The sequence below is a fragment of the Pinus tabuliformis genome, chromosome Q, assembly GCF_031772625.1.
Source record: "Pinus tabuliformis cultivar Carrire ecotype Pingquan chromosome Q, CPIR1, whole genome shotgun sequence".
Classification (NCBI taxonomy): Eukaryota; Viridiplantae; Streptophyta; class Pinopsida; order Pinales; family Pinaceae; genus Pinus; species Pinus tabuliformis.
The window spans coordinates 1,050,276,772-1,050,302,580 of NC_142296.1; the positions used below are offsets into that span (position 1 = coordinate 1,050,276,772).

The 25,809-nt window shown below is 40.4% G+C and overlaps 1 pseudogene; it reads left to right on the forward strand.

Annotated features, from left to right (window-relative positions):
* The first annotated feature begins 583 nt into the window (after positions 1-583).
* The window catches only part of LOC149223105 (aspartic proteinase A2-like), a 53,781-nt pseudogene continuing 28,555 nt past the window's right edge, over positions 584-25,809 (forward strand).

Sequence of the window (25,809 nt, forward strand, 5' to 3'; positions counted from 1 at the left end):
TACAGTCATCAGAATCTATGGCTGTGAGCTCTGTCCATATAGGCTCCCAAGATATGTACCGATGAGATTGTTCGCCTTGGAATACTATAGGCAACTCATTAGCTCTGACCTTACCCACTTTCATAGTGCCAAGAAGAAAGCCCACCTCAAGTTCAAAGACCATATGGGCCCCTTTATCATGAATAAGAAAGAAGGTTGGCAAGAGGCTGATCAAATTCTCAGAGATAAATACAAACTAAAGAGAAGCTTCTGGTGGGTCCCTTATGACCCCGAAGGCTTCATCAGTGCTAGAAGAGTCAAATACAGGCTGCTAGGGTATGATCACTGTAAATATCCACAAATTGAGTAGTATTCCAACCAAGATGAATGGTTGCAAGGCACATTAGTTGAGGAACTAACTCAAGAAGAAATAATGGAAAGAAATGTCAAGGATTTAGAAAAAACTCTTGACTTAGATTCTGTGCAGCAGGTAACTTTCAAACAGCCACATCCAATTGGAGAAGGTACATCCACTGCTGCAATCGTACCAGCCACCCAGGGACCATCTACATTAGCAACAACTACAGAAAAGGGCAAGGGAATAATGGGTGTAGAAAAAGAAGTAGTCACAGAAAATCCTGCCTCCTCAATTGGGCAGCAGCAAGAACAGACTCCTCCGCCCCAAACAGAGACAGAGGCACCAGTAGTGCCTGCTTTACAGACCCCTTCACATGAGGAAAGAGGTAAGAAACGGGACCGAGAGGAGTCCACACCTGCTAGTGGATCCACTCAGCAACCCGAAGCCAAAAGGCAAAGGGTTGATTCTCCGGTCATAGAAGAAATCAGTGAAGAGATCCTTGAGAGCCCAAGGAAAGAAAGAGAGGATAGCCAACAGACAGCCACAAGCTCTTTTCAACAAGAGCAGGAAAGACAACATGGCATGGAGGTATCCTCCTCCACACAGCAGAGCAAGAAGCCATCCAGTACCAAGGCCACCTTCAAAGAAATTAAGGCACAAAATGAGCTGCTAAGAGTGCAGTTATATAAACAATTTCTCAAGGCAACACCGGCTAAACAAGAAAGGCTAATGGCAGCATATGATATTCAAGAGGAAAAGATAATCCTCAGCCATTTTAAGCCCAAAATACCGCAGCCTCACTCAGCTGCAGATTTTGTTAAAACAAAGTTAGAAGTCATGGCAAAAGACATCCACCCCATGGATCAGATAGAACTGCATAAGCAAACAGGGGAAATGGTCTATGCCACATTGGTAGACAGGGCCACAATGGCCCATGAATTAAAAGAATCTCTAAAGAACACCAATACTCAGCTGGACTTAGAGAGAATGTCCTCCACGGCCAAAGACAACAGAATCAAAACACTGGAGGACATTATTGTGGACTTAGGACATGATCCTAAGGATCCTAAGGGTGTGAGGGCCCTTATGAAGAAGAAGGATGATGACATCGCTGCATTAAAGAAGAGAATAAAATTTCTTCCTAATGAGCACCCTCAAACAGGAGAATTGCAGAAAGAAAAGGAAGCTGAGGATCCATTGGATCTAATGATGCAGTTGAACCAAAGAGTGATTGATCTGGAAGGGGAGCTAGAAAAAGCACTCCAAGACAAACAGGGAGAATCAACCTCCCAGCCTCCTCAAACTTCCCCAACTACTGCAACAACTACAGAGGCAGCAGCGACCCCGGCAACGAATACAACAACAACAGATGCGGCAGCAGCAACAACAACAGCTCCTGAGGCTAACATAAGCCTGGATTATTTGACCAAAGCTGTCAAAGAACTAGAACTGCAGGCTACAGAAATCAAACAATCCAAAGAGAAATTGGCAGAGCTGGAAACTAAGTATGATAAATCTAAAATGACAATAGCAGAGCAGACCAGAGAGATCAAGGCCCTAAAGGACAAAATAAAGGCCTTAGAGAAGGAACTAAAATTAGAAAATACTCTGGAAGAAATAAAAAAGATTTTGTGGGCCCGGATTGACCACTCCATTACCAGACAGTGGAAGTCAATCAAAACAGTGCATGAGCAGATGGAATTAATAGGCCAAGCACAAGCTGAAAGCCAGAAGGCCAGAGCAACACTAGGGAATAAGCCTGAGCAAGCCAACAGGATGATACATTTTCTCAATAATCACACTAGGGAGGAGTTGGCAGCCCTGAACATCAGCAATAGAATAGATGTTGTTCTAACAGTTAAAAAAGTGCTGACCCTCAGGAATTTTGTACAGACTGTGGAAAGAAAATGTCAGGAAATGCAAACTGAGGTGGATGACTACAAGCTTAGAATGGGAGCATTGCAAAATAAAGGATTGCCCAGCCTATTGACTAGCACAGGAAGACTGCTCACCCATGAGCAATATGCCACTAGGATGACAAATTTTATTGAAAATCAGATCACAACATCCACCAGCACCTCTGAGGAAACAGGACCTCCATCAGGGCAGAGCCTTTATGACAAAATTGAAAATCTATTCTACATTGAGCATGAGATTAACCACTTATTTGAGGTCCCACCAAATTTTTACAGGTATACAGAGGCAGATGAAACCTTGATAAAAATACGAAGACACCAGCTGCCCAAGGAAGATTGGTGGCAAGCAATGTTGCAAATTCTGCCTCAATAATATCAGTTTAATATGTCCTAATCAGCTTCAGGTCAGCTAAAGTTAAAAAAGGCAGTATCAGGACAGCAGGCAAGGTGGGTAAAATGAGTGACTCAGCATGACAATTGCGACAGCAAGCCAAGGCAAAGGAAACATGCAAGTTTGGGCAACACGGCTCCAGCCGACTCAAGGAGTCACAAAGTCAAACTTTCTGACAAATTTTGGATAGCTAATGCACTAAGCAGTTATTTCAGCATTTACTCTCTCAGTTGTAATTCTTCAGGAGTTGGCACATTATTTATGAGCCATTAATTCAGCAGCTAGATATTTTTGTATCTAAATTTTGTATATATACTTCCCCTCACAACGTATTTGGGGTTGGTGATTTTCTCTCTGAGACACTATATTGTATACTTTTAGATGATCTAATGCAAAGGCTGGAAAGTTCACTATCTCTTGACTATTTGATGACCAAATGATGCTCTGCGTGCTGTTACAGAATTCCTGTGGTGTCTAATGGAACAATAAGTTATCCTCAACTATGTTTTGTCTCTTTATGTCTACTTAATTCATATATATGTTTCGCTAGTCTAGCAACTAAGAAAAAGAATGGTACGGGAAATGTTTGATTACACCCTGTATTCAATCTCTGTTGTTTAAATGTGTTTTCTTCAGAATTAATCATAAACATGAATTCTTAGTTGCTCATGTTTGTATTCGTTCTATCAACATAAACGTTATTCAGGAATTATTAAATGATCCTAAGTAATGTTTCCACCATTCCCCATATCAGTTTATTGAAAGATCCTTAGTTGCCTTTCACTCCCTGATTTCATACCATCGTATCAAAGATTCGAAAAATTGTTCCACAGACTCCTGTCTGGCTCTGTAGCATCACTGTTTTTTCAAGGCAGACATTTCAAACAATTAAATATTATGGACTCCATGCCCAATGGCCTAGATCATCCTGCAAAAACATACATGTTCTGACTGATATCATCATCCAACAAATTCAAAACAAAACCTTGTACATCATAGCTAGCCTAAAACCTCATCAAAACAAAGTTAAATCAGAAAGAGAGAGCCCTCTCTGGTTACAGGTAGGCTAGGACCTGTGGCCAAAAGATTGGTCAGTGGTTACCTCGGCCGTATTCCCTTAGGAGTCAAAGGGAACAACCTGAGTGATAACATAATTGGCGACTCCACTGAGGACAGAACGAATTTTTCAACTGCTGTCTGCTTTGGATAGCGGTTCCAAAATCTGAGCAGTTCCTTGATAAAAATTCTGAAAATATTCTCAAAAAATCCCAAAACAAATTCGGGAGTTGGCTCCTAAAAAGAGAGCTAGGCATACCAGGTCAGATCCTGACCCAAATCCTTCAACTATTTTCGATAATCCTAATTTGATTCCTAAGATTCTTAGGAAGCAAAAGGAGCAAGAAGAATTTGTTGACTCTAGCCCTGAGGCAATTCAGAAAAGTTACATCCCAACCCTTGTAAAACCATCAGTTCATCCTCACATAGCCCCGTGTTCTCCCACTTCCTCATCCACTTCTCAAAACACACTCTTCACACCTCAATCCAATACACAAACTGCTATTGTTACCCCTGTTGTTCCAGTTGTTCCCCTTCTACCTGTTGTCCGACTGATCCCTGTAAACATGGAAAATCGTTATGCCCCCCTTCAGCTACCTGGTAATCCTGGGGCTATGCCTCAAGACTACCAAAGTAAGATCACTTATTTTGATGGAACCAGTACATATACTGCCTTACAGCATACCAAGAAAATGCAAGATTACTTTGAAAACTATGAAATAGACGATGATGATGTGAGAATGAAAATTTTTGTCCAAAGCTTAACAGGTGAAGTAAGAACTTGGTTCAGAGCACTTGCTGCAAATTCCATACCCAACTCGGCTGCTCTTTATCAATCCTTCCTGAACAGATGGGAAAAGAAAAAGGACCCTCTACATATTTTATCTGAGTATGACACTATAAGGAGAGGCCCACAAGAGACTGTCCTAGATTATTGTGCCAGATTTAACAATGTTTATGATGCCATTCCTCAAAATCTTAGGCCTCCACCTGATTTAGCCTTAATCAAATTCCCGGATGGGTTTGATGCTGATATGGCATATCAACTAAGGGAAAGAGCCCCTGCGACCCTGGCAGACATGCAAAACATAGCTGTAAGTGTAGAGGCTAATCTGATTGCCAAAAGAAATAGGGCAAGAGCTGAAAGGAGAACCACTTTTAAGGAAGAACCCTCAGCATTTGAGCAAAAGCTAGATGCAATCATCAAAGGCATGGACAGACTTGGGGACAGGGTAGAAACCATAGAAAGAAAATCATCATGGGAAGGACAACCAAGTACTGCTAGAAACCCTAATTTTAGGAAGAATCAAAATCCAAATGTTGGAAGGACTGATCCTGACCAACATATTAGACCTCCATTTCAAGAAAATTATGCCGAGGCTTCAACATCTAGCGAACCAACCGAGGATCCTCACATCAACCTAATGGGTCTAGACAGTGAACATCAGGTCTTTTTAACACAAGAAGATCAAGAGGTTTATAATTGCAATCAATTTCAAACCAAGTCAGGAGAATCATTTGATTTTAGGGAAGGTTATGATGCAGCAGTATATGAGGTGCATAAACAGTATAAACTAAGGAGTAGAACTATAGATGTACCTGAACCTCTTAAACCAAAGGACAGTAATCAGCCAAAAAAGACTAAGGATAAAACTGTTCTCCCAGAATCTGCTGATAAAACAAAACCCCATCCCGCACAAGTCACCGTGGAGGATATATCAGACCAACAACCCTCTGAAAACCACTCAGCCCCATCCCATCCTTCAAAAGCAAGTTCAAACACCATCCCTGAAAATAAATTTGGTACCAATTTCACTCAAAATCATACCAATCATGAAGAAAGGATTACTGAAAACCCAGCTGAAAAGGAAAAATCTGTTGCACTCAATGCCAAGACTCAAATGGAAAAGCCCTTTAACTTAGAAACAAAAATAAGCAAGCTAAAAATAGTTGTCCCTTTCTCCGAATTGGCCAAGCATCAACTCTACAGACAACATATTAATAGCTCACTCCAAATATCAGACAATAAGGATGCTGTGAATGTTCTTGATGATCAACCTGAGTTACTATTTGGTCCTGAGGTGAATGGAAAAACAGCAAATGGAGGGGTTCCACCCTTCTATGTTAGTTTAAACATCCATGACAAGGTTTTACACAATACAATGTTTGATTCCGGGGCCTCACACAATTTAATGCCCAAGTCTATAATGGAAAAACTATACCTAGACATCACAAGACCTTATAAAGATCTATTCTCATTTGATTCAAGTCAAGTCAGGTGTCTAGGCCTAATTAAAGATTTGTGTGTCTCCCTGGTCCAATACCCAACCAAAACAATTTTGATGGATGTAGTGGTCGCTGACATACCTCCTAAGTATGGTATGCTCTTATCCAGATCTTGGGGGGCCAAACTCCAAGGATCTTTGCAATTAGACATGTCATACACCACCATTTTAGTCTTTGGACAGCCAAAGAGATTGTATCGTGAAACACTAATGAAATATGTGGTGAGCAGTCAAGAGAAGCCCCAAAACTTCCCAATCTATTCAATACACTCTGACATGGATTCATTTATTCTATATAATGCTGACATGTGCAGCAAAGCTTATTCTAAACTATTAGTGGCAGCACAGACAGAGGGGTTGAATGAACAAATTGCCTCTCTAGACCAAAAGACTTTTGATACAGTTGACATAACAAAGGAGCATGATGTATCAAGTGAATTGCAAGAAACCAATCTACACATGATCCAACTTTCTAAAAAGCTCAATCCAAATCTTGATCATGAAACCTTATGGTACTTAGAATTTGATGGCTCTGTAAACAAGTTAGGAGCTGGAGCAGGAGTCTGGATCCACAATATGCAGAATGACTGAGCTGAAGGTCATGCATATAGGTTAAACTTTCGATGCACGAACAATATGGCTGAGTATGAGGCCCTTTTGTTAGGTCTCAAACTCATAAAAAATATAGGTGCAACCACAATTTCAATCTTAGGAGATTCAGATTTGATCATACAACAGATGAAAGGAAACTTTATCACAAATGATCTAAGGTTAAGAGCTTATAAAGGAGCAGCCATCCAAGTACTTGACACCTTCTCAGAATCTCAGTTAACTAAAATTTCTAGAGAGCTCAATTTACATGCTCATAGCTTGGCAATGTTTGCCAGCACTTGAAAGCTACCTTTCAAACCCAATCACACTTTCACTGCTGAAATCAAACACAGACTTGCAGTCCCGGACAACATCAAAAACTGGCAACTCTTTGAGAGTGACACACAAATAAACAACTTCCTCACTCTAAAAGAAGAATTTTCAAGCATCAACATTGATAATAGCACTATGGATGACCAACCGCAGGCTCACACAGCCAAGAAAAATATATCAGCTCAAACAACAAATTTGATTTTGAATCCTACCACCTTTAACAACGAAAATATACAAGAATTGAAGCAAATAGATGTAGATGAAATAGCTGAAACAGAAGCTGAGGTAATTGAGTTAAAGGATAATTTTTTGCCCACAGGTTTAACCCCTTTGGAGGATCTGTTTGATTCAAATGATATCTCAAGAAAACAAAAAATGCAACCACTGAATGCTGAAATTGAAGATTGTAACATTGGAACTATAGAAAATCCCAAAATGATAAAATTATCTAAGGCATTACTAGCTGATCAAAGGTCAAAATACATTGAATTGTTTAGAGAGTTCCAAGATATTTTTGCCTGGAGTTATGAGGACCTAAAGTCATATGACACTTCAGTCATTCAGCACACCATACCTTTAAAGGAAAACCAAAAACCTTTCAAACAAAAGCTTAGGAGAGTGAACCCAGTGCTCCTTCCCCTCATTGAAAAAGAAGTGAAACGTATGTATGAAGCAGGAATCATTGCTCCAATCAGGTTCTCAGAATGGATTTCAAACCTAGTTCCTACTAGGAAAAAGACGGGAGAGATCAGACTCTGTGTTGGCCTCAGGAATTTGAACAAAGTCTCTCTCAAAGACCATTACCCCTTACCAAAAATGGATCATATCTTGCAAAGGGTAGTGGGATCCTCTAGGATCTCATTATTAGATGGATTCTCTGGATTCAATCAGATTTTAGTACACCCTGATAATCAAGACAAAACTACATTTACAACCCCTTGGGGGACTTTCAAATATGTCAAAATGCCTTTTGGACTTAAGAATGTAGGGGCCACATTCCAAAGAGCAATGGATATAGCCTTTGCCAAAGAAATCCATGACTTTCTGGTGATCTACTTGGATGATCTTACTGCCTTTTCTAAATCAGGCCAAGAACACATAGAGCACCTAAGGCAGGTTTTCTTAATTTGTAGAAAATATGGCATATCTTTGAATCCAAAGAAATCATTGTTCGGCCTGGAGGAAGGTAAACTTTTAGGGCACATAATCTCAAAAGATGGTATTAGGATTGATCCAGACAGAATTCAAGCTATCCTTCAGGTTCCCCATCCAAGAAATATCAAAGAACTACAAGTTTTTTAGGTAAGATTAATTTCTTGAGAAGATTCATCCCTAATCTGGCCGAGCTAATAAGACTGTTAAATAATATGTTGAAGAAGAATTCCAAGGTCAAATGGACCATGGAAGCCAGGCAAGCCTTTGAGGATATCAAAAGAGCATTGACAAACACACTAGTCCTAACAAGTCCTAGGTTTGATAGAGACTTCATCATTTTCTCCTTTGCATCTGAGCATACAATTGCTGCAGTCCTATTACAGAAAGATGACCAGGGCTGTGAAAAACCCATTGCATTCTTTAGTAGAGCCCTTAGAGATGCTCCCTTGAAATATCAGATTATGGAAAAGCAAGCCTATGCATTGGTAAAAGCCATCAAAGACTTTAGAATCTATATTTTGTACTCTCATATAATTGCCTATGTCCCTAATGCAGTGGTTAAGGACATATTGACCCAAGAAGGAATTGAAGGCAAAAGGGGCAAATGGATTGCCAACATCTTAGAATATGACATTGAAATCAAGCCTACCAAACTTATAAAAGGACAAGGTCTAGCCAAGCTGATGACTGAAACCAATTTCCAAGCCCTTGACATTAATGAACTGGACAACGAACAGGAGATGGCGACTCCACAGATCAACCAAGCCTTTATACAATCTCCCTGGTATACTAATATATGTTTTGTATTGCTAAACCTGCAAGCTCCTCCAAGGTTGTCCAGAACCAAGAAAAGGTTCTTAAAAATGAAAGCATCAAAATTTTGCATCATAGATAACGTTTTGTTTTGGAGAAATCATGAGGGAATCATACTCAAATGCTTAACATATGATGAAACTAACAATTTCCTCAAGGAATTTCATGCAGGTGACTGTGGAGGACACCTATACTGGAAATCTACAGCTGATAAAATCCTGAGGGCAGGGTTTTACTGGCCTTCCCTGTTTACTGATGTGAGAAAATTTGTAGTCTCTTGTCACAAATGCCAAATTTTTGAGGGCAAAAGAAAACTATTGCCTTTACCACTCAAGCCTATCTCAACTGAGAGACCATTCCAACAATGGGGTTTAGACTTCATTGGTGAAATCCACCCTTCATCCTCTGGCCAGCATAGTGGATTCTGACTGCTGCAGACTATTTTACCAAATGGATAGAAGCTATCCCTTGTAGGCAAGCCAATGACTCCATCATTATACAATTTATAGAAACCAACATCTTGTCCAGGTTTGGCTGTCCAGATAAAATTATCACAGACAATGCTGCTGCTTTCAAGTCCAAAAAAATGATCAACTTTTGCCATAAATATCATATCACCTTGGGACATTCCACAACCTACTATCCACAGGGTAATGGCCTAGCTAAGTCTTCCAATAAAAGCCTCATCAACATCATCAAGAAAGTTTTGGAGGAAAATAAAAAGAATTGGCATAAAAAACCGGTAAATGCACTATGGGCAGACAGGCTAACCACCAAGAGATCCATTGGCACAAGCCCATATGAACTAGTTTATGGAATGGAAGCAAGATTTCCTTCATCCTTAGGGGTCCCTGTAATGAAGTTACTACAGGAGGCACAAGTTGAACCAAATCACATTCAAAGAAGGATCAATCAGACAATTCACCTACAGCAAACAAGAGAGGAAGTCTATCACAGAACCCAGGTTTTGCAGGACAAGCTCAAGAAAATATTTGACAAAATAACCAAAGCTGAAGACTTCTTCATAGGGAGCAAAGTGCTGAGATGGGATTCCAGGAAGGAGGACAAAGGAAAACATGGTAAATTTTATTCCTTGTGGAAGGGACCATATGTCATTTATGCTGTGCAAGGTAATAACACCTATTTTCTAAAGAGTTTGGATGGCTTAAATACTGAAGAAGGCCCAGTCAACGGGAGGATGCTCAAGCATTATTTTGACCACCATTGAGCAAACACTACAGAACCACACATTGTACATAAATATTTATATTTTTAGTATGTTTATTTACAGCAGAGAGATAAAGGTCCAAATGAACTTGATTTTGAGAAGGACCAAGGCGCTGCACCATTTTGGATACATATTTTGATCCCATCACTGAAAAACAAGAGAAAGTTCTTAGGAACTACCAAGGTGATGAGGAACACTAAGAGAAACAAGAAAAAACAGGGCTGTAATTTCACAGCAAATCAGCTGCCAGGACATCTTATACAAGTTTCTGAAGACTCAGATGAGTGATTTCTAAACAAAAGAGGAGAAGAATTCAGGCTGCAGCAAGATTGAAAAAATAAGGCAGTCTGACCTGCTGTTCTTGACTTTTCATCTGGAAAAGTCATCCCCAAGTGGAGCCACTGTTAGTCTCCTATACCAATAGGATTACGTTTTTCATGATTGGCAGTGGAAGTGCCAAAAATTTTCATCTTTGGTGATACAAAGGTTCCATCTTTTGAGAGAGAAACAGACAGTTAAAAAATGTAAAGAGGGTATGCCTTAGAAAAATAATCAAAAGGCAAGAATATGAATTGGTCAGAAAAAATAATTGAAATGAACCCGAAAGAAAGACCAGGAAAGTGGCCAACCAAAATGCCACTACTATCTTGATGGGTGACCCAACAGTTCAAGCTGGGCCATGCCATGTTTTAAATTGTCTGTTTTAGACTAGAGAATGAATACCTGTTCAAACAGCTCAAGCTTGACAAATGATTAGTTGGATAGAAAAAGGGAGGAGCCCAATTTCTTAATCTGGGCCCTTGGAAGACATAAGGGTAGACTTAGATAAGAGGGCAGCAAAAAGAAAAGAGGATTATCAGGGCTTTCAAGGCTAAGTGCACCCATCAAAAAGAAGAAAAAATGTTAGGTCTATTAGCTAGGGTAGGCAGTTGGAGGTTGCAGAAACAAAGTCTAGCCACATGGCATATGGAAGATCATATATGATCTCACCAATAAGACAAAAGCAAGAACAATGGCCTATATGGCAAACTATCAAAGCATGACTAACTTCCCTTATTTCCCTTCAAAAGATTTCTTACTAACATTCCCTTGAGGACTTTAGCACCAACCTAAACAGTCCTCCCTGCACTTCTCCTTTGAAAAAACCATTGCAAGTTGTCACCTTCCTTTTCAAAAGGAAGCCACATTTCTTGTGTAAATTCATCACTTCACACTCCATCCATCTCTATTTTCCCACTGCACCACATACCCATATTAACTCCTAACCCTATTATATAGCCCCCTAAGCACTCCCCACCCCTATTTCTTACAAAATATTATAGAAAATTCCCAAAAAATATATATTAAATATCCCCCCCTTTTAGCATTATAGCTAAATAACATGTCATGGGAGACATTAGTCCATCTGGGACTATAGTCAACCCTTCCTAGTCCTTACCCCGGAATTAATCTAAGCTCTGGTTAAATTGATAGCCTATTCCTAAACCACAATTCACCTTAAACCCTTGTAAAATAATACCCCCCTCAAAGTTAAAACCCAAATGTTTTGGTATAATGGTTAAAGGGCAGTTTCATTATGTATTGTGGTACCCGCGCATACATAAAAGTAAAACCAAAAACCCACCTGACCAAAGTTATGGGCCCGCACCATTAAAATATTAAATTAATTCTGGCGGGTCCCGTTTCCAAACTTGCGCCCCACACTGCCGTGCCCCGCCAGCCATTGATCTCCCGCCGGGCTTGATCTAATGGTGGGCGGGCGATATGGGCTACAGACGTGCCGCCATTTAACGTCCGGGGGATGGGCAGTATTGCCGCCGTACCCCCGCCACGTGGCGGTAGCCCGCGGTGTTCGGAGCCCTCCCCCCCGAAACCACCTTCCCCCAAAGGCAGTGCGGGGAAACCAGAAACCGCCTCCCGCAAACCGCCGCGCCCGTTACGTCAGCATCCCGTCAGCACCACGTCATGCCCGGGCCCCCGCCACTATTCCACGTCCCCCGCCACTCTGTCCTGCCACTCCCGCATTCCGCCACCGTGTCCCGCCAAGCTAGCATCCCAGTCAGCATCCATGTCACCATCTGTACCCGGGGCCCGCTGATGACGTCATGCTGACGTAATCGCGGGAAAGCGCCAAAAGCGCTAATGCGCCAAAAGCGCTAATGTGCCAAATTGATGGTTAAAAGGGCAAAAAATGACCGTTTCTTGTCATTTTCACAAATACAAACTCGGCCGCGTTGTTCTGCTGATAGCCTCCAACAACCTCCGGATTTCAAATTCGCCTGCTACGGACACTGCCTCCCATCAATTCAATAGCATTCTCTGTCATCCCATCAATTCGGCGACCCTCGGCATTGGCTAAACCAGGTATTTGCCAAAACCAACTCGTTCGCCCATGTTCTTCCCATTGTCTACAATTTTCTCCACTGAATTGCCTAAGAACTTCTAAATTAATGGTGTGGACCAGTTAATGATTAGCCTAAAAATATCTAAAGCACCCTCTGTTCAAATTTCACCGTTGCACAGTCGTTCTTGGGCTTAATTTTTGACTTATTCCCCCAACTGCCCGGCATTGTTCCCTTTTGCCGAGTGTTTAATTTAAAGACTTCATTACACCAGGTTGTAATCCTGCTCTCCTCTGCAATTTGCCCTCACTGTCCATAAATCCTGAGAATTCACCAGAAGAAACCAGAGTTCAGTCAACTCCTTCAAGTTGCTCCTTCCAAAAGGCAAATTTGGCCCCAGCTGCATTCATTCTGCCACCTCACTTCTAAAGCCTCATAAGCTATCATATTCAGATTGTTACACTAAGAAGCTACACTCTATAGTCAAGACCTGAAAATTTTACAAATGGCTACACCATCAACTCTCAGTGTCACTCCTATGAATCCACCAAACAAGGAGCTTGAAGCCATGCCTCTTGCTGACAGAGATTACCTCATCCAAGACCTTGTGGGTGACAGGAACCATCTACAGACCTTCCGCCAATTGAGAGATAGCTATGTGAGCAACAATGACACATATGGGATATGGGAGTCCAATCTGGCTTACTATTTCCTCCCATCTGTTAATATTTTTCCAGAAATCATCCGCCTATGTGCTGAGAATTATGATCCAACTCAGAGAACTGTCAAGTCTCCATCTGGGAGCATACTTTTCCACATCAATACTGACTCCATCAACCAAATGCACAATTTCAAGCAGACTCAGCTGCTGTTTCCCTTCTCCATGAACTATTTACTGGATGCAGGCGCCAAACTTTCCACTGCTGACATTGAGAAGGTCACCAAGACGTTCATGAGGGCAGACCGCCAACCTACAGGGCCACCTCCTTTCTTGTATGTCCATTTCAATGATGTAGGCAAGCTCCTGGTTGATATGATCTCCTATGTGCTGGGCTACAAAACCAGTGAGCACATTGATGAGACAGTGCTGGTATTATTAGCTTCTTATAGCCCAGGCCAGCCTCCTGCTTATAAATATAACTTTGCCAAGTTTATAGCCAACAAAATACATGACCAGCTCTTGAAAGTTGATAGGGAGGGTGTGTTCAAATATTCATCATATATCTACCACTTGTTCATGTATTATCAGTCTGAAGTCTTTCAATGCCCCATCAAGAAACTGGATTCTAGGGGAGAGAAGAGGTTTGTTATCTTCTGGTCATCAGTTTTTCACCAAGTTCAAGATTCACCATATTCTTACTGTGAGTTTATTGACCAATTTGTTTACCCGGTCTCTTGCCTATTGATGAGATCCCCTCCTCCCAGATTGTCATTTGAAATCTAGAAAACTTTGCAGCTATCCAAGAACTATAAAATAGGTGATTGGTACCTATATCAAAACCATACAGTCATCAGAATCTATGGCTGTGAGCTCTGTCCATATAGGCTCCCAAGATATGTACCGATGAGATTGTTCGCATTGGAATACTATAGGCAACTCATTAGATCTGACCTTACCCACTTTCATAGTGCCAAGAAGAAAGCCCACCTCAAATTCAAAGACCATATGGGCCCCTTTATCATGAATAAGAAAGAAGGTTGGCAAGAGGTTGATCAAATTCTCAGAGATAAATACAAACTAAAGAGAAGCTTCTGGTGGGTCCCTTATGACCCCGAAGGCTTCATCAGTGCTAGAAGAGTCAAATACAGGCTGCTAGGGTATGATCACTGTAAATATCCACAAATTGAGCAGTATGCCAACCACGATGAATGGTTGTAAGGCACATTAGTTGAGGAACTAACTCAAGAATAAATAGTGGAAAGAAATGTCAAGGATTTAGAAAAAACTCTTGACTTAGATTCTGTGCAGCAGGTAACTTTCAAACAACCACATCCAATTAGAGAATGTACATCCACTGCTGCAACCGTACCAGCCACCCAGGGACCATCTACATCAGCAACAACTACAGAAAAGGGCAAGGGAATAATGGGTGTCGAAAAAGAAGTAGTCACAGAAAAGCCTGCCTCCTCAATTGGGCAGCAGCAAGAACAGACTCCTCCGCCACAAACAGAGACAGAGGCACCAGTAGTGCCTACTTTACAGACCCCTGCACATGAGGAAAGAGGAAAGAAACGGGACCGAGAGGAGTCCACACCTGCTAGTGGATCCACTCAGCAACCTGAAGCCAAAAGGCAAAGGGTTGATTCTCCGGTCATAGAAGAAATCAGTGAAGAGATTCTTGAGAGCCCAAGGAAAGCAAGAGAGGATAGCCAGCAGACAGCCACAAGCTCTTTTCAACAAGAGCAGGAAAGACAACATGGCATGGAGGTATCCTTCTCCACACAGCAGAGCAAGAAGCCATCCAGTACCAAGGCCACCTTCGAAGAAATTAAGGCACAGAATGAGCTGCTAAGAGTGCAGTTATATAAACAATTTCTCAAGGCAACACCGACTAAACAAGAAAGGCTAATGGCAGCATATGATATTCAAGAGGAAAAGATAATCCTCAGCCATTTTAAGCCCAAAATATTGCAGCCTCACTCGGCTGCAAATTTTGTTAAAACAAAGTTAGAAGTCATGGCAAAGGACATCCACCCCATGGATCAGATAGAACTGCATAAGCAAACAGGGGAAATGGTCTATGCCACATTGGTAGACAGGGCCACAATGGCCCATGAATTAAAGGAATCTCTAAAGAACACCAATACTTAGTTGGACTTAGAGAGAATGTCCTCCACGGCCAAAGACAACATAATCAAAACACTAGAGGACATTATTGTGGACTTAGGACATGATCCTAAGGATCCTAAGGGTGTGAGGGCCCTTATGAAGACGAAGGATGATGACATCGCTGCATTAAAGAAGAGACTAAAATTGCTTCCTACTGAGTACCCTCGAACAGGAGAATTGCAGAAAGAAAAGGAAGCTAAGGATTAATTGGATCTAATGATGCAGCTGAACCAAAGAGTGATTGATCTGGAAGGGGAGCTAGAAAAAGCACTCCAAGACAAACAGGGAGAATCAACCTCCCAGCCTTCTCAAATTGCCCCAACTACTGCAGCAACTACAGAGGCAGCAGCGACCCCGGCAACGACTACAACAACAACAGATGCGGCAACAGCAACAACAACAGCTCTTGAGGCTAACATAAGCCTGGATGATTTGACCAAAGCTATCAAAGAACTGGAACTGCAGGCTACATAAATCAAGCAAGCCAAAGAGAAATTGGCAGAGCTAGAAACTAAGTATGATAAATCTAAAATGACAATAGCAGAGCAGACCAGAGAGATCAAGGCCCTAAAGGACAAAATAAAGGCCTTAGAGAAGGAACTAAAATTAGAAAATACTCTGGCAGAAATAAAAAAGATTTTGTGGGCCTGGATTGACCACTACATTACCAGACAGTGGAAGTCAATCAAAACAGTGCATGAGCAGATGGAATTAATAGGCCAAGCACAAGCTGAAAGCCAGAAGGCCAGAGCAGCACTAGGGAATAAGCCTGAGCAAGCCAACAGGATGATACATTTTCTCAATAATCACACTAGGGAGGAGTTGGCAGCCCTGAACATCAACAACAAAACAGATGTTGTTCTAACAGTTAAAAAAGTGCTGACCCTCAGGAATTTTGTACAGACTGTGGAAAGAAAATGTCAGGAAATGTAGACTGAGGTGGATGACTACAAGCTTAGAATGGGACCATTGCAAAATAAAGGATTTCCCAGCCTATTGACTAGCACAGGAAGACTGCTCACCCGTGAGCAATATGCCACTAGGATGACAAATTTTATTGAAAATCAGATCACAGCATCCACCAGCACCTCTGAGGAAACAGGACCTCCATCAGGGCAGAGCCTTTATGACAAACTTGAAAAGCTATTCTACATTGAGCATGAGATTAACCACTTATTTGAGGTCCCACCAAATTTTTACAGGTATGCAAAGGAAGATGAAACCTTGATAAAAATAAGAAGACACCAACTGCCCAAGGAAGATTGGTGGCAAGCAATGTTGCAAATTCTGCCTCAATAATATCAGTTTAATTTGTCCTAATCAGCTTCAGGTCAACTAAAGTTAAAAAAAAGTAGTATCAGGACAGCAGGCAAGGTGGGTAAAATGAGTGACTCAGCATGACAATTGCGACAACAAGCTAAGGCAAAGAAAACGCGCAAGGTTGGGAAACACGGCTCCAGGCGACTCAAGGAGTCACAAAGTCAAAATTTCTGACAAATTTTGGACAGCTAATGCACTATGCAGTTAGTTCAGCATTTACTCTCTCAGCTGTAATTCTTCAGGAGTTGGCACAGTATTTATGAGCCATTAATTCAGCAGCTAGATATTTTTGTATCTAAATTTTGTATATATACGTCCCCTCACAATGTATTTTGGGTTGGTGATTTTCTCTCTGAGACACTATATTGTATACTTTCAGAAGATCTAATGCAAAGGGTGGAAAGTTCACTATCTCTTGATTGTTTGATGACCAAACGATGCTCTGCGTGCTGTTACAGAATTCCTGTGGTGTCTAATGAAAAAATAAGTTATCCTCAACTATGTTTTGTCTCTTTATGTCTACTTAATTCATATATATGCTTCGCTAGTCTAGCAACTGAGAAAAAGAATGGTACAAGAAATGTTTGATTACACCTTGTATTCAATCTCTGTTGTTTAAATGTGTTTTCTTCAGAATTAATCATAAACATGAATTCTTAGTTGCTCATGTTTGTATTTGTTCTATCAACATAAACGTTATTCAGGAATTCTTAAATGCTCCTATGTAATGTTTCCACCATTCCCCATATCAGTTTATTGAAAGATCCTTAGTTGCCTTTCACTCCCTGATTTCATACCATCATATCACAGATTCGAAAAATTGTTCCACAGACTCCTGTCTAGCTCTGTAGCATCACTGTTTTTTCAAGGTAGACATTTCAAACAATTAAATATCATGGACTCCATGCCCAATGGCCTAGATCATCCTACAAAAACATACCTGTTCTGACCGATATCATCATCCAACAAATTCAAAACAAAACCTTGTACATCATAGCTAGCCTAAAACCTCATCAAAACAAAGTTAAATCAGAAAGAGAGAGCCCTCTCTGGTTACAGGTAGGCTAGGACCTGTGGCCAAAAGATTTGTCAGTGGTTACCTCGGCCGTATTCCCTTAGGAGTCAAAGGGAACAACCTGAGTGATAACAATATGAATTCTAAAACACAGAAAATAAACAATGCAAGAGCATAACACATAAAACACATATACACAGAGAGTTTCCCCTAGATCCCAAACCGGGACTACCAACTTGATTTTTCATTATTGTTTCTTTCAATGTTACAATACATATTTATACATGTCAAATCATCCAATCCCATGGACCGAAAACCATCGTGTCAAAAACCATGGACCGAAAACCATCACGTCCAAAACCATGTGTGAAAATCATACACAAAACCATAGGTAGGTCCACCCAACCTAACATAGGGTCCAAAACCAAAATTTTCTGGGGCTCTGCCCCAGACCCCATAAGTGGGGTTACATGCACCCCTCAAACCCCCTATGACTCCCCCCTCTACGCAATTGGCGCAATGAAGGGGGGGCTCCAACCCCCTTCTAACCCCCCCATTAACTACGTGGGATAGTCTTGGAAAGAATATAACACAACCCAACATTCTCCCACATCTTGTTTTCTTTCCACAAGGAGCCACAAGAGAGCTTAGTCACTTATCTAGCCCTGCAATGCCCATTGTTTCTCTACACCAAGAGAACTTCTCAGAGCTCACATGTTTTGTCAATGCATCTGCAGTATTCTTCAAAGTGTCCACCTTTACTAGAAACACCTTTTTGTCTTCTATCATATCCCTCACAAAGTGATATTGAACATCAATGTGCTTTGTCTTTTAATGATATGCGGGGTTCTTTGCCAAAAAAATTGCACTTTGGCTGTCACAGTCTATCCTTATAGCTCCCTGTACTAACCCCATATTTGAACACAATCTCTGCAACCAAACTGGTTCCTTACTTGCATGAGTGGCTGCCATGTATTCTGCCTCTGTAGTTGATAGTGCCACTACAGATTGTTTCTTACTCAGCCAATTGACTGCACCTCCAAATAGGTTAAACACATACCCACTTGTAGATCTTCTCTGATCCAGATCTGCAGCCCAGTCTGCATCAACAAAGCCATGAATATCCAACACTCTGTCTAATCCTAGTCTTCCTTGGTAGCACAAACCATAATCACTAGTGCCATGTAAATACATGAAAACCCACTTCATTGTTGTCCAGTGCTCCTTCCCTAGTTTTGACATAAACATGCTCAATACTCCCATTGCATGTGCAACGTCTAGTCTAGTACAGACCATCGCATACATCAGGCTATTGACCGCACTTACATATGGAACATGGGACATGTCCTCTTCCTCTTCTTGTGTCTTGGGACACTGTTCAGCAGATAACTTTACACCTACAGGAATAGGAACCTTCATCGGTTTACTATCTTGCATATTAAACCTCTGCAATATTGTCTCGACATACTTCCTCTAGTTTAACTAGAGCTTCCTCTTTGTCCGATCTCTTTTAATTTCCATGCCCAAAATATAGTTTGCAACACCAAGATCTTTCATGTCGAATTTGGAGGAAAAATGGTTCTTCAAATCCTAGATAATTTCTTTGTCATTTCCAACCAACAACATATCATCCACATACAAGACTAGATAAATAACACGGTCACCACTTAATTTAAAATACACACAGTGATCTGCTTTGCTTTTGGTGAAACCAAGTCCCCATATAAATGTATCAGATTTCTGATACCACATCCTTGGTGACTGCTTTAACCCATACATAGACTTCTTTAACTTGCATACCAGTTCTTTCTTACCCTTCACCGCAAAGCCTTTAGGTTGCTTCATGTAGATCTCCTCTTCCAGATCCCCGTGAAGAAATGTTGCCTTCACATCCATCTATTCTACCTCAAAATCAAAAGCAACAACAACAGATAAAATTAATGTAATAGAAGTTACGATGGCAACAAGGGAAAAAAATATCACCAAAATCAATTCCCGACACCTAGGAATAACCTTTTTCTACCAACCAAGCTTTATATTTCTCCACCTTTCCTTATGCATTTGTCTTCTTCTTGAACACCCATTTTCTGCCAATGGGTTTCCTTCCAGCCGACAACTCCACCAGATTCCAAGCCTCGTTTTTGTTCAAAGATGCCATTTCATCAACCATGGCCTCTGTCTAGAGTTTTCCATCCTCTGAATCTACAGCTTCCTTCACAGTTCTGGGATCATCATCAGTAATAGATAAAGCAAAATTTGAACAAAAATTAGATGGACTGTACCTTTTTGGGTGCCTTCTTTCTCGAACTGATCTTCTCACACCCAGAGTTTGTGGCTCTTCATCTTCTAATTCCTCCTCTACTGTAGAGTCTGATTCTTCCTCCTTTAGGTCAAACTCTATCTTCTCAGGTTCCTTTGGTTGGACTTCATGTTTAATAACATCTTTCACCTCTCTAAACACCACATCTCGGCTGTACAAAACCTTCCTTATTACTGGGTTCCAAAGCTTATAACCCTTTAAACCATCCTTATACCCAATAAAGATGCACTTTTCAGATTTACTATCCAACTTGGTTCATTTCCCCTTTGGAACATGTACATATGCATCACATCCAAATACCCTCAGATGTGAAAGAGAGGGTTTCTTACCAGTCCATACCTCTTGTGGAGTCTTATCCTCCAACACTGATGAAGGTGATCTATTGACCAAGTAACATGTTGTCTCCACCGCCTCTGCCCAGAATTCCTGTCCTAACCTGGCACCACTGAGCATGCTTTTTGCCCTTTCCATCAATGTCTTGTTCATTCTTTCTGCAACTCCATTTTCCTGATGTGTATATGGAGTAGTCTTCTGCCATGCTATACCACACTTTTGACAGAATTATTCAAATTTCTTACTAGAAAACTCTCCACCGTTATCTATCCTCGACACCTTTATCTTCTTCTCTGTCTAGTTTTCCACCAAAGCCTTAAATTCTTTAAACCTGTCAAAGACTTTAGATTTCTTCTTAAGGAAATATATCCATGTATTCCTTGATAAGTCATCTATAAATGATATATAGTACATAAACTTACCCAATGATGGAACCTTCACAGGTCCAAACACATCACTGTGCATAAGCTCTAATATCTGTTTCACCCTCTTACCACCAGAGGGGAAACTCACCCGATTCTGCTTCCCATATACAAAATTTTCACAGAAATCAAAATCCAGAGAGCGATTACTCATACCTTCTACCATACCTTTACCATGAAGTATTCGAAGACCCTTCTCTCCAATATGTCCAAGCCTTTGATGCCACAACATGGTCTTCTCTCTAGAGACCACTAGATTTTCTTCTCCACTTTCAGGAACCACAGAACTTTTACACCCATCAAAAACAGTGCTACCTTGCAGCTTTTACAGAGTTCCAATCCAAACTCCCTGCATCAATACCAGTGCTCCCCAAACCATCTTGTAGGTATCCTTCTCAAACACTATTTTTACACCTATATCATCCAGCTTGCTTATAGAAATCAAATTTCTAGCCAATGCAGGAATATGTACAACACCCGGAAGTGTTCTAACCCTTCCACCTTGCAACTTCAACTTTACTTTTCCACGACCAACGATTCTAGCATTCCTATCATCCCCTAAGAAGACATCACCACCATTTTATTTCTCATACTTGCAGAACCACTCTCTATGGGGAGTGAAGTGAAAGGATGCACTTGAGTCAACAAACCATGCCTCATGATATATATGTGTACTTGAAGAAGCCAAGTACACATCCCCACCTTCACTTGAGGTGGTTTTCACCTCTGCAGAGGGAGCATCATCAAATCCATTTCCTTTTTCAGGAGCTTTATATTTAGAGTCCCTTTTGTAGTGCCATTCCTTTCGGCATTTCCAGCACACCACCTTTATAGGTTTTCCTAGAGATTTAGATGTCCCTATAGATTTAGATCTCCCACTTGATGACTTATTTTTGTTTATGTTCTGGGACTGTCCTCGTACATACAAGGCATCACCATTCTGGCTCTCCATATTTTTCCGTCTCATCTCCTCCGTCAGCAAGGATGAGACTATTTCATCAAACTGCAAAGTAGTTGCATTGCTACCTATTGCAATAACTAGACTATCCCACGAATATAGTAGAGAACAAAACAAACTAATGCACTTATATTCATATGAAATTTTGATATCAACAGATGATAACTAACTTACCATAGTATTAAATGCATTCAGATGCTATGTCACTGAGTCTCCATCTTTCATCCTCAGGTTATATAGCTTTTTCTGTAGGAACAGTTTATTCACTAGAGACATAGATTGGTACAAAGTCCCTAACTTGTCCCACAAAGCCTTCGTTGTAGCTTCCCCTGATACATTCAACAATACTAAATCTAAGACACACAATCATATTGTGCTCTTTTCCTTCTGAACCAACTTCTTCCATTCTTCATCAGACACTCCCATTGGTTTAGTACCTGGATCTACCGCAATCCACTGATCTTTATCCACCAACAGATCCTCCATCATGAGTTTCCACAACTCAAAACTCTAACCATTAAATTTCTCGATCTCTATCTTTCCACTTCTCACCATCTTCTTTCACTACCAAAATTGATCCCGCAGATCTCCCACTGAATAGGGTCTACCACAGGCCCGAGTGAAACCCCTCAACAACAAAGGTGTCCCCTTGAAGCCAAAATAGCTCTGATACCAAATGTAGGTTTTAACCCCGTACAGAAATTACCTACATATGAATTCTAAAACATCGAAAATAAACAATGCGAGAGCATAACACATAAAACACATATACACAGAGATTTTCACCTAGATCCCAAAACCGGGACTACCAGCTTGATTTTTCATTATTGTTTCTTTCAATGTTACAATACATATTTATACATGCCGAAGCATCCAATACCATGGACCGAAAACCATTACGTCCAAAACCATGGACCAAAAACCATCACGTCCAAAACCATGTGCAAAAATCATGCAGAAAACGATAGGTAGGTCTGCCCAACCTAACATGGGGTCCAAAACCAAAATTTTCTGGGGCGCTGCCCCAGACCCCATAGATTTGGGTTACCTACACCCCTCAAACCCCCTGGGACTCCTCCCGCTACGCAATCGACGCAACGAAGGTGGGGCTCAGCCCCCCTTATAACCCCCTGGTTAACTACGTGGGCTAGTCGTCGTAAGAATATAACACAACCCAACACAGAGTAAGGATGGTATTTTATTAGTTATTGTAATCAAGCATTTCTCACTGCATAGTATATGTGAAAATCATATCACAAGGGAATTCATACGCTCGATACTATGCTATAGATGCCACAACCAAGGACTATAGTTTCAACTTGAAAGACTTAATTTTCTTGCCATCTTTTGCAAAGTTTACACAACAACTTATTCCATCATGTAACTCAAGAGGGACTTCAGAGATGAAATTCCACACCCTTGCTTATTTAGGGTATCCAAGTGTTTTCCTCCACCCTAAAATGGTTCGAAAACTCCACCCAATGTTTGGAACACATAGCCTAATAACCTGAACCTTCAACAAGAAGCTTGGCCCAAGGAATCCAGATGCCGCCACCCTCTTATCACTGAGGGGCTCCAGAGATCATCTCCACTCTCAGTAATTCATGTACCATTCAGTGAGTAAGTTCATTATTAGGATCAAATAATGAATACAAAGTAGTGCTATGAATAATAAGAGGTATCCATGGTATTAATGACTCCAAATGATACACAAAAAGAAGCTAGCTAAGGAAACTACCAACTTCCCATTTCTTAAGACAATATTGTATCTCTGGTATTCTATCCCATATGGACTTTATTCTTGTCAGTAAAATGTGAGAGTTATTTCCCTTTAATTTCTTCAAGAAACTCCTTCTTCCTAAAACAAAAGCAAAAATCCAAAATGAAGCAAAGAGAAAAGGCGAAGGGAGTCGATAGGTACCATTGTTACCAGGAAAGACACATATAACACCTTCATTTGGCAAATATGGTAGTTGTTGCTATAAAATTTGCGACTATGAAGAATGTCCCCTGACTAAAACTATAAAGGGTTATTTTTCAAATGTGATTTTGAAATGTGTTCCTAGAGAATCAGAGTGCAACAAGAGGTGTATTCTTAACCAAACTAGGTGTAAAAGGTGTCAATATTGAATGGATAAGTTATATATCTATGTTAATGCAACTACAGTGATGCCTAGAGGAAGCACACTCTCTAGCATGTTTTGATCACAATACATGTCTACACATCTAGTGTTCATACATTAACTAGGTAAGGTAAAAAAAACAATAATCAATTCTTAAGACTAAGAAATGTTCCTCATGACTAACATCTAGTGTTGTAGGCTCCCCTGCTATTGTTTTGATGCCAATGACATGCCTCTAAGATGGTGCCTCCCTTCCCTTGTAGTGAATTCCATGTCTTATCCTCTTCTGATGTTGATTCAATACAACTTCCTCTTCTCGTTCTCTATCCTCCCCTACTTTATTTCTCTCATTTTTTCCCCTTTCCCCTCTTGGTCCCAATTCCTTCCTTTTCTACTAGTCACCCCCTACTTCTAGTTAGTTAGGTATGTAGGTTTTAACCCCGTATAGAAATTACCTACATAAAAATTCTAAAAAAAATAAAATAAATAATGCGAGAGCAGAACAAGTAAAACACATATACACAGAGATTTTCCCCTGGATCCCAAAACCAGGACTACCAGCTTGATTTTTCATTATGTTCCTTTCAATGTTATAATACATATTTATACATGCCGAAGCATCCAATACCATGGACCGAAAACCATCGCGTCCAATACCATGGACTGAAAACCATCGCATCCAAAAAAAGATGTGTGAAAATCATGCACAAAACCATAGGTGGGTCCACCCAACCTAACATAGGGTCCAAAACCAAAATTTTCCAGGGCGCTGCCCCGGACCCCATAAAGTGGGGTTACGGGTGCCCCTCAAACCCCCTGTTAACTACGTCGAAAGAATATAACACAACCCAACAAGGTATTGACTAATTTGGTTTCCTTGATCAATCCATTTCCTGCCATTTGCCCTTCCTTGCTCTCCCCACATGCCATCTTCCCTTGTTCTAGGCCTGTTCTAGAGTTAGCTAAGTGTGGGGAAAAAATTGTCTTCCATCATGTAAGATTATCATTCCTATGTCTACACTCTTAAGTTGTATTAACTCTATGCTTGCCTACACCTTCCGCTCCACTTCTTTTTAGTTTTTCGACTATATGAACCTTTTTTCTTAAATCCTTATATCACACCTCATATACTAGACTTAGGTTTATTTAATGTTTAAAGTCCCCTATCTAAATTTAAAAACTTAATGAATTATTCAGATTAATAATAAGTGCTCTCCTTCAAGGGAGGCCATCATGTTGGTAATTGTGACCTTATTAATGAGAATACCCTTAATGAAATAACGAAATAATTCATACCCTTCATTACATAACTCATGATAGTAATACACAATGGACAACCTTAGAAAGAAATCATATCTTCATCATGGTAATGATAGTCCCTTCTCATCTTAGGGTAGCTAATATATATAGCTAGAAGGCTTGGAATGGAAATTTTAACATTATGCAACTTGTTTCATAATGGGGGAACAAATAAATATCATTCCATTTGTCACATAAAAACATCCATGTTGCATGTCACTTTTTTGCCTTATATAATTTCATGTTACCGAACCTTTTATTTATTAGCCATGCCCTCCTACTTAAGTTAGGGTAAGGACATTTAATTTGGACGAGTGAGGGGTGTTACATGAGAACTCTGTAGAAAGGCTTGTATTAACGAGAAGATAACTTTGGATATTGATTTGGTGACCATAGTCAACATAATGAAGAATAATTTGATTACACAACAACAATGCTTGAATTCTCCCCCAATCCAACCCGCTTTTGATCTTTTAACATGTGTGTCTCTTTTCCAGCTTCAAAGTAATAACCTTCTTTGACATTTTTGTTTTTGATGATACCACAACCAACCCTATTTTTGATTGCTTCTTTCATGAACAAAACAACAATAACATGTTGTTGAAAACTTCTAGTAAATAGTGTAGTTAAATAGCTCCTCAATAATTTGTGTAAACATGTTGAAGATCACACCAAAAATAACTATATGAAATTGGAAAGTGTTGCTATAAGTTCTCGACCAATATTTGAATCCAAAATTTTG